The following is a 7,253-nucleotide window of genomic DNA, read 5'->3' on the forward strand; positions in this document are numbered from 1 at the left end:
GGAAAATAACAGCCAAACCCGTCTGTTATAAACAAGGTACAGAAAGGATTCATTGAAGTGGGAAGTTGGGCCTCTCAGTCATACCTTCCGTCAAAAAGGATTGTTTGCATAAACTGGGAAAACATTTTTACAATCAAAGGTTCTGACAAAGGCCTCATTTCCAAAATATATAGAGAATTGATTCTAATTTATAAGAAATCAAACCATTCTCCAATTGATAAATGGTCAAAGGATATGAACAGACAATTCTCAGATGAAGAAATTGAAACTATTTATAGACATATGACAATATGCTCCAAATCATTATTAATCAGAGAAATGCAAATTAAGACAACTCTGAGATACCACTACACACCTGTCAGATTGGCTAGAGTGACAGGGAAAGATAATGGGGAATGTTGGAGGGGATGTGGGAAAACAGGGACACTGACACATTGTTGCTGGAATTGTGAACACATCCAGACATTCTGGAGAGCAATTTGCAACTATGCTCAAAAAGTTATCAAACTGTGCATACCCTTTGATCCAGCAGTGTTTCTACTGGGCTTATACCCCAAAGAGATACTAAAGAAGGGAAAGGGACCTGTATGTGCTAAAATGTTTGTGGCAGCCCTGTTTGTAGTGGCTAGAAGCTGGAAAATGAATGGATGCCCATCAATTGGAGAATGGTTGAATAAATTGTGGTATATGAACGTTATGGAATATTATTGTTCTGTGAGGAATGACCAGCAGGATGAATACAGAGAGGACTGGCGAGACTTACATGAACTGATGCTAAGTGAAATGAGCAGAACCAGGAGATCATTATATACCTCAACAATGATACTGTTTGAGGATGTATTCTGATGGAAGTGGATCTCTTCGATAAAGAGAGCTAATTCAGTTTCAATTGATCAAAGATGGGCAGAAGCAGCTACACCCAAAGAAAGAACACTGGGAAATGAATGTAAACTGTTTGCATTTTTGTTTTTCTTCCCGGGTTATTTATACCTTCTGAATCCAATTCTCCCTGTGCAACAAGAAAACTGTTCGGTTCTGCACACGTATATTGTATCCAGGATATACTGTAACCTATTCAACATGTAAAGGACTGCTTGCCATCTGGGGGAGGGGGTGAAGGGAGGGAGGGGAAAAATCGGAACAGAAGTGAATGCAAGGGATAATGTTGTAAAAAATTACCTGCTTGAATTCTATCAATAAAAAGTTATTAATAAAAAAAATTTTAAAGGATTGTTTGCATTTGCTCTAGAGCTGATTTTTATATCTTTAATTCCTTTGCGATTATAAAAAGGTAACATCCCAACGAGGTGCTAGGAGAGGTTGGCTGGAGGACGCCCAGGCAGGGTCTTGGACCAGAGGTATTTCCCTTGATAGGGAGAACATGGATTCAGGGTCCTCAGTATTGCAACCTGACAAAATGGCGTGTCCAAAAGGTGAATCTGCTTTGGCCTCCCACGAGGGGAACCCTAACAATGAAGTTAACAGATCCGTAAAACCTCATCTGAAAGTGCAAACGGCATTTGAGGTCTATAGCAGCACTCTCACATTTTAAATGATCAAGACTGTTTTCTCTTCCTGCTGTCACATTCCTGTCACTCCATGGAGAGGAGGCGGGGAAGAAGGAGAGTAAAGAGAGAGTCAGAGAGACAAAGAGACAAAGACGGAGAGAAACAGAAAGAAAGAGAAAGAAGGAGGGAGGGAGAGAACTAATGGAGAAAGGGAGGGAAATAAGTGGATTAATAGATAAATGAAATAGGAAACGAAAAGGAAAATATATAAAAATTCCTTTTAACCAAAATGCATAGTCAAGGGAAGCAAATTCCCTCAGTGGCCCCTCACAAAAATATGTATGTCTTATTCTATACCCTAAATCTGTCACCATTCTGTAATGGAAAGCATGTTTTGTCAAGTTGGTTTTTATAGTGTTGTTGTATAAGCTGTTCTCTTGGTCCTGCTCATTTTGTTTTAATTAGTTTAGAAAAGTCCTCAGAATTGTTCATTTTTATACTATTGATTTTACACTATGAACTGGTTATACTATTTTGCTCTATCAGTTCAATAAGCTGTTCCTTTTAAAAATAATCTATTTCCTTATTTCTTGCAATAATACTTCACATTCATATACCACTAATTATTCAGCCATTTGTCAGTTGATTGGCCCCCCTTATTTCTTCCCTCCCATTTTGTTCCCACAAAAAGAATTGCTATTTTTTTTTTTGCAGGAAAAGGACCTTTCCCACTTTCTTTAATCTCCTTTGAGCTTAGGCCGAGAAGTAGAATAGCTGGATCAAAGTGCAGGCAATGTTAACTGTTAGTGTATAATTCCATATTGCTTTGTAAAATGGAAACAATGCATCAGTATATTTATTTTCCCTTCCAGTATTCATCATATTTCTTTTTTAATCATCTTTACCTCTATGATGGGTGGGAGGGGTGGAATCTCCTTAGACTTGCTTTAGTAATTACTTGGACAATTTTTAAAATATGGTTATTGTTAGCCTATTGCAACTTTTTCTCTTGAAAACTATCTGTTTATAACCTTATACCATTTTTCCATTGAAGAATGGTTCTTTTTCTTATGAATTTGAATTAATTCTTTACATAGCTTAGAAATGAGACTTTTATTAGAAAATCATTTTGCAAAGATTCCTTCCTCCATTTAATTGTATCCTTTTAATCCTTTTATTATGTTATGTATCCAAATCAGTATTTCAGGTAATTGTAGACCTCTTAATTAGAGATAATTTTATTCTAAGATTTCCTTTCATTATTTCTCTTTAGGTTGTGGACTATTCCACCCTTTAATATGAATTTTATTATTTTTCTTGTTCTATTAATATGTTGATAGTTCAGTTGGTATCACATTGAATAGGTAAATTCATTTAGGTAGTATTGTCATTTGTATTATATTGGCTCAAGCAACCCATCAGCAATTAATATTTTTCCAATTAATTACATCTATTTTATTTCTGAACTGTTTGTAATTGTACTTTTATAGTTCTATTATGTATCCTGGAAAGTACTCCCAAGTGTTTTGTATATTCTGTAGTCATTTTGTATGGAATTTGCCTTTTTTTTAAATTTCTTCCCACTGATGTCTTATAGATGGCTTATAGAAATGTTGGTGCTTTGTGGAGAAGTTTAACAATCTTCATTGACTTAAGTAGAATTGGTTGATTAAGCTACATTCTTTTAGTGATCTTGACTATCCTCTGGAGGCTTTCTAGTTTTCTTTAAGGTGGGGATTAAATGCCAAATTCAATATAGCTATTTCTATTACCAACAGAAGATTATAGTTTAAAGCCAAATTTTATACCAGTCAAGATAAAAAGAAGCTAATATTTAAATATTTGAGTTGTACTGCATAAATTGCTGAATTGTACTTCTGATCTGGATAATAGGTTTGGTGTTTTTTTTTTTTTCATTGACTTTCCAATTCACAAGTATTTATTAAGTATACTGTTGTGTACTGTGTTGGGTGCTAAGGCTGTAAGTAGAATGAAACATTGATCTTACATCCTAATAAGGATAACAAGAAGAACATATGAAAACTATCAAACATAACTATCAAATTTATGAATAAAAATATGTACAAGGGAGTTAAACACAAGAGACTCTGGTAGAGAGGGCACTAGCACTAGTATCAGGAAAGATCTTATGACTTAAAGGTGAGGAAGAATTTCAGAGAAAATGTAGAAGATCACTGTAAATTTTGTAGATTTGTGCAGAGTGAAATGAGGAGAAGGAGGAAAAATATGAGTATAAAGGAATCCAAATCTGGAAGGTAACCCCTGTGTAGGAGATTCAGTCCCACCTATCCAAGACTCAGAAAGGAAAGGTCTTGACCCTGTCAAATGGTTCAGCGTCAGAAAGTGGTATGATTGTATGAGTGGAAATGACATTAAAGAAGAAACATTAATGTTGCTTTTCTGCTCCTCCCTAAGGATCATGAGGCCTTTGCACCTGATTTACAGTTGAAACTTGCCATATGCATTGAGTCAGTGGTTAGGATGTGAGCTCCATGAGAATAAAGGAACATTCTATTTTTCTATTTGTATCACCGGCACTTAGTATACTCTTTTGCACATAAGTGATACATAAATACTATCTTCATTCATTCATCACCTTCTTAGCAATTAATAGAGAGCTTTAAGGAAGACTAGAATGTTAAGTGATTTCTGTAGGGTCTGCTAGCTAGTGTGTATCAAAGGGAGATCTTGTACCAAGTCTTCCTGGTTCCCTACCAAACTACACCAGACTCAATTAGAAACAATGGACACAGAACACTTCATAAGTTCCCCTGCAGGCTACATGTTTACTTAGTTTTGAAAATTAATATTTGCTGTATTTCTTATATTTTTATTTAGTAAGTTTTATTTTATTTTGCTATTTCAAAATTATATTTAAATCTGGTTTGAGCTAAAGTCAGTTGGATACATGCCAAGTGTGACATCTTTGCACTATATTGTGTCACCTCTCATATTACTAGTATTAAAAAGACAAAAAGATGGGCACAATATTTCTAGAAATTCTCTTTCAAAGCCTGTTTTATACTAAACTAGGTAATTCTAAATTGTGGGCATTTTTCTTAATTTTATTAAGTGGAGTAGACATGAGTAAAATATGTCCAATTTTGTGAAAACAATTTACAAACTATTTTTGTCATACAATCTGCAAAATCTTTGAATCATGTCCAATTTAAGGGCTATAGCTCAAAGAGATCAAAGAAAGGATGCCTAAGGAGCTCTATTTATATAAACAAAAAAATCCTGGAATATCAGAGACTCTTTATCTATTGATGAATGGCTGAAAAAATTATGACATCAATGTCATGAAATATTTTAGAAGGGATGAGGAAATGGAAGTTTTCAAGTAAACTGGGGAGACCACTATGAACTAATAATGAACAAAATGAGAACTGGGAGAAAACTTTTAAATAAAAACACTATAATGTGGAAATGTTTAATGAGATCACATATATATATGTATGTATAATATATAATCTATGGCTAGAATGACAAGGAAAGATAATGCAGAATGTTGGAGGGGATGTAGGAAAATAGGGACACTGATACATTGTTGGTGGAATTGTGAACACATCCAGCCATTCTGGAGAGCAATTTGGAACTATGCTCAAAAAGTTATCAAACTGTGCATACCCTTTGATCCAGCAGTGTTTCTACTGGGCTTATACCCCAAAGAGATACTAAAGAAGGGAAAGGGACCTATATGTGTCAAAATGTTTGTGGCAGCCCTGTTTGTAGTGGCTAGAAACTGGAAAATGAATGGATGCCCATCAATTGGAGAATGGTTGAGTAAATTGTGGTATATGAATGTAATGGAATATTATTGTTCAGTAAGAAATGACCAGCAGGATGAATACAGAGAGGGCTGGTGAGACTTACATGAACTGATGCTGAGTGAAATGAGCAGAACCAGGAGATTATATACCTCAACAATGATACTGTTTGAGGATGTATTCTGATGGAAGTAGATCTCTTTGATAAAGAGAGCTAATTCAGTTTCAATTGATCAAGGATGGACAGAAGCAGCTACACCCAAAGAAAGAACACTGGGAAATGAATATAAACTGTTTGCATTTTTGTTTTTCTTCCTGGGTTATTTATACCTTCTGAATCCAAATCTCCTTGGGCAATAAGAGAACTGTTCGGTTCTGCACACATATATTGTATCTAGGATATGCTGTGACATATTTAACTTATATAGGACTGCTTGCCATTTGGAGGAGGGGGTGAAAGGAGGGAGGGGAAAAATCAGAACAGAAGTGAGTGCAAGGGATAATGCTGTAAAAAATTACCCTAGCATGGGTTCTGTCAATAAAAAGTTATTTAAAAAATAATATATAATCTATATCAGACTTTTGCTTTAGGGGAGAAGGAAGGGAAGAGAGGGGAAGAGAAAAATTTGGATCTCAAAAATCTTACAAAAATGAATGTTGAAAACTATCTTTACATGTAAATGGGAAAAATACTATTAAGCAAAAAAAAAAAAATTATAAAGAAAAGCAACTTTGAAAGTTGATACAATCCTGATCACTACAATGATAAACCCACAATTCCTGAGGCCTGAAAGTCAAGAATGCTAGCTTCCTCCTCCTCTTGCTGCTGCTAAAGGTGACAGACTTAACTAAAAGTCAGAATGAGGCCTATGATTGATTCAGCAGTCACAAATTCTCACTTGGATAGGGTAGCTGGCCTAGCATATGGACTGCACACACATTGGAATAATTTGACTGACTCTGCCCCCACCTTTCCATTAGCAAAATACATGTTCCAACTATTTTTTTTAAATAAGGATAAACTGATTTCTCAAGACTTTAAAAGTAGTCATATGAATTTTCCCCCTCTTTTGGCTACTGTCAAAGCCAAGGGACATATCCGTGCAACCCAAAGGATATTGAAAATGGAAACAAATTCTTTTTGAGACTTATGACTCTAAGTGATTTTTAATACACATTCACAGTTTTATAGTTTCCTAACTATATATAAGTCCTGTCACAGTTCTCTTGTATTCATTTTCTTCACCTGTAAAAACAGAGTTTGTCGTGTATTTTCCCTTTAATTTCTAAATTCAATTTTGTTGGATTTTATTTTTATTTATTAATTTGTTATTTTTTCTTAGTATGCTTTTCTGAGAAAAAGAGCTAAGAGAAAAAGTAACAGATGTTAACTGAAGAATGTATGTGGAGTCTTTCTTAACTTACACACTACTTTTAGTCTAGTTCTGAACATAGATGTAAGCCCAGAACAAGATAAACAGGACAGGTCTGAAAACAATTCAAGTTCAAGGAGGGAAACAATTGCTGAGCATACAACTATCTTGCACTTAGAATAACATACCAACTCACTACACTGACCTGACCACTCCAAGGTCAGAGAGGTTACACCATTTTCTCCTGGCCCCAAGAATGAAATCACCTCAACTTTTTTTACCCACTCAGTAAGGTATGGGATGTGGTATATTAAAAAGTGAGTGGACTCTGCCCTCATTTCAAAATTTGGTAGAATGTAGGTGTGACTAGTAGATTCGTGAGACTTGATGAGTTCATGTGTTTTGCTGAACTGTTACCATTCTCCTGCCCCACCTCCTTTTTAAAAAAATCCATAGCTCACTAGTTAAAAGAATGACCTATTTGGAAATGGAAATGATATAAAACAAAAAAATCACCAATAATAATGGATTTTTAAATAATGTTTTTTGAAAGTAGGTTTCTATCCTTGCTCTAATGATAC

This window comes from Antechinus flavipes, chromosome 4 (assembly GCF_016432865.1).
Source record: "Antechinus flavipes isolate AdamAnt ecotype Samford, QLD, Australia chromosome 4, AdamAnt_v2, whole genome shotgun sequence".
Taxonomy (NCBI): domain Eukaryota; kingdom Metazoa; phylum Chordata; class Mammalia; order Dasyuromorphia; family Dasyuridae; genus Antechinus; species Antechinus flavipes.